The following is a 10,276-nucleotide window of genomic DNA, read 5'->3' as shown; positions in this document are numbered from 1 at the left end:
AGGAAGGTGCACAGAAGAAGAGGAGAGCTTAGGCTGGGCTGCTTTAACTCACTGAGAAGTCAAAGAAAAGAGAGCCCTTGGAGACAGGGGTTTAGCCTGGGATGAGCTGCCACTGCCCATTGCTCTCCTGGTTGCAAGTCTTATGGGGCCCCTTAGAGGAAAGAAGGGAGAAAGGGAACACATTGGCATGTTCCATAGGGAAGAGTACACACTGGGTCCTTCATTTCTTTCTCTTGCAAGTTGAAATCTTAGGGGAGGTCTCAGGGAAGGGTATTAATAGAATATTCATCAGCTTCCCAGGTGTGCTGTTTTAGGGTCCTGGTCTCCACTGATGGGTCAGCGCAAGGACAGGGGGTCATTAGTCAGTGCATCTTTCTCCTGAGGCAGCTATGGCATCACTTGTCTGGTTTTACTGCTTTTCAGGGCCAAGAGCTGAAATACAACTACGGTCTAGATATTTTATTTAGGGAGGAAAAGGTCAGGGGGGTCCAAACTGCATGACCGGTGTTATCCTAGGGAAAGGCTGGTTACCCTGGCAGCAAAATTCTTGTTTTCCCAGTTTTGCCCCTTGCTAGGAATCCAGGGCAGAAAGCCTGAGTTCTGTAGCTGGCCTATCGTCCTTGCTCTGGTCATGTCTGTCTAACTGTCTATAACAGAACCTGTCAGAACTCAGCGAGATTTCTTAACCTTTGTGACCTGACTGGAATTTATTATCTTTATTATCTGATATCTGATTATCAGAAGTGGTTAGCATTAAGCTAAAAAAATGAATCTGTATGTTTTTCTTACAAACAGAAAGGAGGAAAATAGGAAGCCTCTGTTCCCAGGATCCAGCAAACTGGTGAAGTACCCAGAGAATCCTAGAGCCCTAGGAACTAGCAGCTACATTAAAGAGAAAAGGAAGCCTGGCTAGGTGGCTCAGTGGTTGCAGCATCATGCAGTACACCACCAAAAAGGTTGCAGTTCCATCCGGTCGGGGGGCATACAGGATGCAACCAGATGTTTCTCTCTCACATCCATGTCTCTCTCTCTTCCTGTTTCTCTAACGTCAATAAAGAACATATCCTCTGGTGCGGATTTTTAAAAGGGAGAGTGAGAGAAAAGAAAACTGCAGCAAGTCCCTGAGACCCTTGGCTGGAAAAGGGGGCCGGTCCCCCAAGGGAACAGTGAGAAATGGCCCAACGGCAAGTTCCAGATAATGACTCATTGTCAGTTCTACACAAAATCATTCAGGAATGTCTACCATGTACTCCCAGTTAGGTCAGCTCCTTGAGAAACACTGAAGCAGCTGGAGAGGCTCTTATGCCCTCAAGTATCAGATACTTGGTTGGAAAATAATGCTTACAAAAGTGAAGACAATTTAAGAATGCCAGAATAAAGACTCTGGATAAAAGTTTCTTGAATGAAACTGACTATGATGAACTTTTGTTTAGAATTGTCTTGCACAGAACACTTTTCCAAACTTCTGGATTTAATAGACCAATAAAATTTCAAAAAGAAAAAAAAAATCAGTGGAACCCAACATAGACTATCCTACCCAAATTTTTCTGCAATTAAGGGAAAATTTTTAAGTGAAAACCAAAAATGCCATACACTGCATGATTACTAAAGAAAATTCATTTTTACAAACAAATTTTATAAGAAATACTGACCACCTTTGACTTCCATAGGAATTCATCTCTCTCTCTCTCTCTTTATATTATAAAAAGTATATATAATAAAAACATAAACTTTTTTATTATTCAATCTTCAGACTACTTTTTATTAATCAATCCTCAAATCTCTTCTATTGGCCTTCTAGAAGGGCCATTCTTATCTTTACCCTGCTTGTACACATGAGACACGAGGAAACTGGAGACAGAGAGAATAACTAACTTGCCCAAATCACCAAGGCATTAAACAGTAATGCCCAGAAGCCAGTACCCCTGCTCCTTCTTCTCCCACGTAGTCATTTCTGAACTAGGACTGCCATGTGTTCGGAGCTGCAATCCTTTAGACCTCACATGGAGCTGTACTTTTTTATTTTCTCCAATCATCTAAAGTGTGCAGGGCTGTACCAGTGGGCCTTTGTACTGTCAAGTCAGCTCACATCCTCAAACACTATCTTGTCTATTGTTCATGATCTTATTTGTTCTTATTCCTGTAAGGCATTTTCATTAACAGAATAATTGTAGGATGTTTGTGCTATTGTATTATTCTTAAAAATTGAACTAGACGTATTCCTGAAGACCAAAATAGTATGTTCCTGCCCAGACAGTGTGCCTCAGTGGTTGAGTGTCTAGCTATGAACCAGGAGGTCATGGTTCAATTCCCAGTCAGGGTACATGCCCCGGTTGCAGGCTCAATCCCCAGTGTGGGGTATACAGGAGGCAGCCGATCAATGATTCTCTCTCATCATTGATATTTCTATCTCTCTCTCCCTCTCCCTTCCTCTCTGAAATCAATAAACATATATTTTTTTAAAAAACAGTATTTTCTTAACACTTGCACCCATGGTTCTAGTTGCATTCTCAGACTGCTTTGAAATATTGAGGAAATAAAATTGAACTTCTTCCTTAGTCTCACTTCACTTTCTGAGCATAAAATAATTGTTGTAACTATTAAAATTCATGTTAAATGACATAAAGTTTAGAATCATAAAAACATCAAAATAAAACAGGCTTTGGACAGCATTACAATTTTCACTTAATGGATTAGAGTGGAAGCTGAAGCCCTTTTTTCAGCCCTTTTTCACCAACCTCTCTCCTATCATCCCTCTTCTCCTACTCCTCGCCATACCACGAGGCCTTTGCACAGCCTGGTAGCTTGTATTTATATATTCGTTCGTGAGCTTATTTGATTGTCAATCTCTGTCATAAATGGAAACTCCCCAAGGTAAAGTACATGTCTGAATTTGCTTATTTTTATTTCCTCAGAGACAGGTATAGAGCTTGGAACCTGTATAAGAGCTCAGTAATTATTTTGAATTACAGAAATGAAAGCCAGGAGGAAGAGATTTCCCAACTTCTCCTCCAGTAATATTTAAAGACTGATATTCCCTCTTCTACACTGACATGGCATTCTGTACCTTAATTATTTTCCTTCCCCAAATAGATCCTGTTTTCTCACACCTTCATCCATGCATGCATGCTATTCTCGCTTCCTGGCACATCCTACCTAGTGATACTCACTTAGTCCCCAAACTCAAGACAAGCATTATTTCCTCTTAGAAGCCCATGTGGATTGTCCCCAGCTGGGTCAGGAACCTCTTGCATGTGAGCATCTGTCCACTGTGCAGCCCTCTCTCAGAGCAGTTACCAGGCTGCATTTGTTGATGTATTTTCTAAGTTGTTTTTCCAATGAGGCTGTGAGCACACTGAAGGGAGGAAACCTTTCTTCACTACCTAAAACCTAGCTCACAGTTAGTGCTCAAAATATACTTAATTAACAAATTAATAAATGGATGAATGAATGAATGAATGAAAGTCTAGCATGAAATAACAGCTCAGGTTATTTTCAAAATGAAAAAAATCAGCACTCACCAAATCTTGCTCTAATTGTTCAGAGAGCAGCAAAGGTTTTAGATTAAGTTTGATGAAAAACAAGTTCAGGAACCTAAGAAGAAAAGAACAAAATTGACTGTGGTCTCATCTACCTTCTCCTCAACAATTTTCCGTGCAATTTAACCTTCAGAAAATCTTTTCCCCTAGTCTCCAAGAATTTGGGGCTGGACATTTCCAAGTATTTTTTGTTTTTATTCTCATTCTCCCATACTGACTCACTCTTATATTGACACAGCAACAAAATGTTTATATGTACATTTACAGTATGTATACAGCCTATGATGAGAAATAATCAATATTTTTGAAAAATGTCACAAAGTATCAAATCTTAACAAATGGAATGATCTTATATCTTAGAGTTATATATTTGTGTTTTACAATTGAATCTTTGGATTAAGAGAAAAATTTGCATCCTAATTACTCTTTGCTTTTTCTCCACGTTCCATCAAATTTATTTTTCTAGCCCGGCCAGTGTTGCTCAGTGGTTGAGCATCAACCTATGAACCAGGAGTTCACAGTGCAATTCCCAAGAGATCACGGTTCAATTCTCGGTCAGGGCACATACTTGGGTTGCAACCTCAATCCCCAGTGTGGGGCATGCAGGAGGCAGCCCATCAATGATTCTCTCTCATCATTGATGTTTCTATTTCTCTCTCCCTCTCCCTTCTTTTCTAAAATCAAGAAAAATATATTTTTAAAATTATTTTTATGGAGCACCTTTTGAATCAGAAGACAGCACTATGCCTCCTCTGATCTTTTACAATCCTTAGTTCAAATATACACATGTTGAATTATTACACAATGACGTAATTATTTGCTATACAAATGTCTCCACATCAATGCGATTTCTTTGGAGTGGCAGAGTGTGCAAATCTCTTACTGTTCTCTCGTTCATTTTAGTAATAATTCACCCTGAGTTTCAGCTGGATCATAGCTGCCCGGCTAGTGATTACATGCCCTAGCTTCTCCTGCAGCCAGGAGTAGGCATTGACCATGCTGCTACAAACAGGATGTGAGCAGAAAGGATGTGTACATCCCTATTCTATTACAAAGGAAGTTGCTTGCATTCCACATTCCTTTTTCTCCTCCCTTTCCCACAGTTTGGAAATATGCTTCCAACATGAAAGCAAGGGCAATACTTTGAGCGATAAGGAAGAAATAAGATCTTAAGAATCTGGATGATTTTGTGGGTAACTCGTAGCTACCCTCTATGGCTCACTTCGTGACCTGTGCAAGAAAGAAATAGAATTCCACTTTATTTGAGGCACTATAATTCAGGTTACATCTGCTTTGCTTGTACTGTATTATTACAGAAATTGGCTCCTGGGAGTGGGATACAGTCATCATAAAGATAAAATTATGAGGCATTACTATAGTTAGTTGTGAAGCAGGTAAAGAGGACAATACTCAGGCTAGAAAGACATCAGTACCACTGGTCATGGGGCTAAAAAATATATGGTAACTTGGAAACAGACCACATTACTACCAAGCTGTAGCTCTAGGAGAATAGGCTACAGAAAGCAAGTCAGTTTTTTGTATGTTGGCTGCTAATTGGAATTTTTATCAAAGTGCTAAAAGAGACATGAGATAAAGTTAGAAAAGAAATGACTCCTCTTGCAAAAATAGATGGAAGGGAAGATAACTTTATTAATGTAGAGTTTTGTTGCCTCTGAAATGCAATTTAATGGATTTTAATGCATAACTGGTTTGGCTCAGTGGATAGAGTGTTGGCCTGTGGACTCAAGGGTCCCAGGTTTGATTCCATTCAAGGGCATGTACCTTGGTTGCATGCACATCCCCAGTAGGGAGTGTGCAGGAGGCAGCTGATTGATGTTTCTCTCACATTGATGTTTCTGGCTCTCTATCCTTCTCCCTTCCTCTCTGTAAAAAATCAATAAAATATATATATTTTTAAATGCTATTAGTATTTCTAAAGAGTGTGACATAAGATTATAATCAGAGCTAGGCTAGAGGCAAGGATCAGTTTAAGATTATTGGCTTTTGGGGGATGGGAGTGGCCAGGGAGAGGTCAATGGTGGGGGGGAAAGGAGACACATGTAATACTTTGAACAATAAAGAATTTAAATTAAAAACACAAGATTATTGATTTTCAAGCAAGTTCCAAAGACTTTAGTTTTACATGGTATTAAATTAGTTGATATTAAGGTAAGGGAAAGAAATGAGCTGAGTAAGAAGACAATAAAATACAGATGACAGTCTTTTGCAGGTGGGGAACCTTTTTTCTGCCAATTGCCAACTGGGTATTTATATTATCACTACAGGTCCGATTTACGAATATTCGTGCAAGAGTAGGCCCTCCCTTCTGCAGCTGCTGGCACCAGCTTCCCTCTGGCACCCAGGACTCGGGCTTCCCTCTGGCCCTGGCTTCATCCAGAAGGACATCTGGAATGATGCCCGGCCCAATTAGCATATTACCCTTGTATTATTATAGAGTCTTGGGCCATACAAAATTATCAACTTAAAAACTAGCCTGCTATGTTTGGTCAAACATTTAATTAACTCACCCCTAATGCCTTGGCACAGCTAGAACAAATTATCTCTAGGGCCTTATATGGCCTGCAGGCCAGGCATTCCCTAACCCTGCTCTACAGGATCTAAGGAAATTTGTCAAAAGGTCTTTGAGTGTAGCTACTCGACATGGACCTGAATAGAAGCAAACAGACAAATTGGTTGCTAAGGTTTTAAAGGAATTTTATTACCAAAGAAATCACAAGTCTGGTGTATAAGAGCCTATGATTGTTAAATTTCTAACATAATACTCAGTTCCCTAAACTTCCCCAAGCAGAATGCACTCTTTCTTACCCCTTCTGATGTGGAAGATAGACAGGGGAAATCTTTCAAACACACAAAACCAAAGCCACAGGGAAACAGGAACAAGGAAGATAAGTCAGAGCTAGGCAGATGAATTAACCAAGGCATTTACTCCACCAGCAGGAAGCTTTCATAGCTCTTGTCCAAGAGAATTTAACATGTGCTATGGGCCCAAATCGACTTTGCACTTTATATTCTTTACATTCATGAAAGGATGTTTCTTTCTTTTTATTTATTTAAAAACTAGAGGCCCGATGCACGAAATTCATGTAAGAGTAGGCCTTCGCAGCCACAGTGGCTGCCTGGACCCCTCCCTCACAGCTGCGGTGGCTGCCTGGATCCCACGGCTGCAGCCCCGGCTTCATCCGGAAGGGTGTCTGGTCTAACTAGCATATTATGCTTTTATTATTATAGATCACTATGGTAAAATATACATAACTTAAAATCTATCATTTTCACCATTTTTTAATTGTGCAGTTCAGTGGCATTAAGTACATTAACATTGTTTTACAACCTTACCACATCTATCCAGAACTTTTTCATCTTCCCAAACTGAAATTCTGTACCTATTAAACAATAATTCCCCATTTCCCCCTCTCTCCGGCCCCTGGAAGACCCATTCTATTTTCTTTCTATATGAGTTTGAATATTCTAGAGAGCTCATGTAAGCAGAATTATGTAATATATATCCTCTTGTATCTGGCTTATTTCATTTAGCGTGTCCTCAAGGTTTATGTAGTATAAAGTCAGCATCTCCTTCCTTTCTATGGCTGAATAATATTCCATCATATCTATTCTTGACTGAAATTTTCCACAGGTGATGTTATGTCTTTCTCAAGATATCACAACTGGGATGTTTTAAATTCAGTGATCCTTTTCTTACTCTACCATTATATATTAGGGTTGGGAAAGACCTATAACTTGTGTTTAGTTGATGGGTTGCCAGATCAGCTACTTCCAGACCTGATAGAGAAGACTATGTTACAAATCTTGTCCTGGATTTTCAGTTGCATAGGAGAGGATTACTACATAGGATTTTAGGTGGGCTCTCTTGTAGAAGGTTTGAGTATATTTGTGAGAAAAGATAAGGGTGCACAGATACCTAGGTGACTAGAAGGCAAAACTGTGATAGAGACTGCTAATTGTCCATGTATATTCATTCTCCTAGTTCACTTAACAATAGAAGCCCCAGAATTTTAATTAAGCATAGAATTCCTCAGAAAGATATTACATTTCCTAGCCTATATTTAAGGTAGGAGAGAAGTGACAACTTTTTAGACAAATAGTTGTTAGCAGACGTGGTATATTCAACCTTTTAGTTACATCCATTAAATAGAAAAAAAATGCTTACATTTCATTTTCTCTCCCTTTCCTCTTTCTCAGAACTAGAACAAAGATGGGCCATTGAACTGTCTTTTAGCAGGAAGATTAGGACCACACTCTAGGATAGTGGAGCATCATAACAGAAGTAACTGGCTCCCTGAATGATCTGGAGCAGAACCCCTGCTAGCCAAGATAGGACAGATTTCTATATGAGAGAGAAAAAAAATCTACCACCGTGATGGATCCACTATATTTTTAGAGTTTTTATGTTTCAGTATCTTAGGCTATACCCTAAGTATTATAATTAGATTATAAAAATTTGAATTGATAATGGAGGAATATTTTTGATACTGAGAAACACAGCCCGATTATCATTCGCCAAAAAGTTTTCATTATATCTTAAGTTATTGATAAGTCAGTGACTATAGTTAATCTTCATATTCCGAATATTTACCCTATTGCCTAAAATGGTAATCAATGCATATTTCTTTCATAAATTAGTCAAATAATTCACATAACAACAATCGCAGTAAGAATGGTTGTAAGATTCAAACAGCTTTTTAAATGAACATTAATTCTGCCTGCATTACCTATTAATTATACTTGTTTCCCTAGGGTCTAGGCCTGTGCTTTCTCATCAAGATTTGAATTGAATTACTACTCATCATTTCTATCCTATCTCAATGAAAAAATGGTCCTTGATCCCTATTTATTTGTCCTAAAAAATTCTAATTGTTTATTTTAACAGAAAATTTAGAACAACAGTAGATTAAGTGTTTGTAAGAATGAAGATGTGCTTTCTTGTAAAGGATTTAAAACTTTCTTTTTATGTTTCCTGGTTGTCCCACAGCCAAATTTTCAGTGGCAAATTCCATACTGCAGTGCAGTATTGCAAAATATTATGAGGTCACACAGAAATAAATCCTCAAATAACCTCTTCCACACAAACTTACTCTAAACAAGGAAAATATGTAATTTTACTTTCGATAATTATTGAGTGGCAATATTCATTGATATGGTTACTAAAAGAATATAAGTAAAGAATGGGTGTGAAGGACAGGGGAATAGCATAATTGGGCCAGAATATTCAACACAATGGAAGGAAAAGCTGCCACTCATTTTCCTGTTGATTATCAAAATGTTTTCTTCCTTCTAGCTCATTAGTATTGGATGGGCTATTGTTTTACTCAATAAGTGAAAAATCAGATGGTAAAACTGAAAATGCTATGTTAGGAAGGCAGTGTGATATATTGGTCAGAGCAATGAATATGGAGTTACAAGATACCACTGCATTCTGACTCTGCACTAAATGTTTTTTGGGTTTTTTTTTTTACTTTAGATAAGTAATTTATCCTTTCTGAGCTTCAAATTCTTGATTTGTAGCATTAGCAGGATGTGTTCAATTATTACAAAGGTGTTTTCTGGTTGTAGAGTTTTGTGATTCCATAAATTTTCCAATCCATTCTACAACATTAAAAAATCATCCAACATATATTAATTGAGCAATATATTTTGTGTTAGGCACCATGATAAATCAAAGTTAATGATAAATAATCAAGATGGACAAAATCCCTATCCTTCCGGAGATCACAGTCAACTGGAAAGACAGAGACTATATTAATAAATATAACACTAAATAAATAATTGCATTTATGGGAAGTGCTACCAAGAAAGGTAGATAATGATATTAAGACCTAAAATAAACAAACCTATTCTAGTCTAGAGTGCTGGGGAATCTTCTCTGTTTCAAAAATGTTTAAGCTGGAACCTTAAGAACAATAGCCAGGCAAAGAGGAGTGGGAGCAGAGGGGACGTCCATGGGCAAATCCCCTGTGGTGGAATAGGGTTCGTGGCCCAATCAAGTTATTGAAACCAAGACAGCATTGCTGGGGCACACAGAGTGAGGGAGACAGTGGCACAAAATGAGACTGGAGAGGTAGGCAAGGTCAGTTCATTTGAAGCCTTAAAGGCAAACATATTATGAATTTGGACTCTGTACAAAGATATACAGGAAGAGATATAAGCATTTTAAATAAGGATGCAATGTAATCAGTTTTGCTTTGAAAACATTACTCTATCATGGAGGAATACTAGTACTGTTATTAGCAATTGTGGATATAAAGGAGCCCAGATCAGAGTATTGTTGCAGATAGGTGAGAAATGACAGTGATTTTAATAGGGTTCGTATAGTTAAAATGGAAATAAATTGCTAGATTTTTTATATATATATTTAGAAGCTAGGATCAACCAAAACTGATTCATTGGATATTGGTGTTGAAGAAGGGTTAGATTTCAAAGGTCATTCCATATTCTGGGGCATAGATGTAGATAACACATACTAAACTGGTTTAATACTAGAAAGGTGATCACTATGGAGAAGGCGGGGGTGTGATTATTTCAATTTAGGAAAATGTTGACCAGCATTTGGATACAGAGGTCTAAATTTTAATAGAGATATCTGGGATTTATAATATATATTATCTTATAAATATATATATATATATATACACACTAGAGGCCCGGTGCACAAATATATATATATGTACAGATGAGGACTGGGGAGAGAGGAAAAATAGAAT

Source organism: Myotis davidii, unplaced genomic scaffold (genome assembly GCF_000327345.1).
Source record: "Myotis davidii unplaced genomic scaffold, ASM32734v1 scaffold657, whole genome shotgun sequence".
Classification (NCBI taxonomy): Eukaryota; Metazoa; Chordata; class Mammalia; order Chiroptera; family Vespertilionidae; genus Myotis; species Myotis davidii.
Note: the sequence above shows the minus strand (reverse complement) of the source record.